Source organism: Theobroma umbraticum, unplaced genomic scaffold (assembly GCF_002168275.2).
Source record: "Theobroma umbraticum cultivar Fairchild unplaced genomic scaffold, ASM216827v3 scaffold_25.0, whole genome shotgun sequence".
Lineage (NCBI taxonomy): Eukaryota > Viridiplantae > Streptophyta > Magnoliopsida > Malvales > Malvaceae > Theobroma > Theobroma umbraticum.
Genome location: NW_018397282.1, coordinates 1,284,567 through 1,284,823, shown reverse-complemented (window position 1 = coordinate 1,284,823; position 257 = coordinate 1,284,567).

Genomic DNA, 257 nt, shown 5'->3' with positions numbered 1-257 from the left:
TCAAATATTAATTTGATAATTGATTTATATTTATAAATTATGAGCGGCATCTAGCAATACATCATGACCACCCAAATGTTATAAAGTCATTGAAAGAATTTGACAAAGCCCTTTAGTGATAAACTTCTCAATGCAATACTGTCCTTTCATCAAATATCCTAAATATGTAATAAAGCAAGGCTTATTGTCTACTTATAATATTTCATATTAGTTCTTATAATTCATGACTAACTTTATGAATTTAGGAAACTAACTTT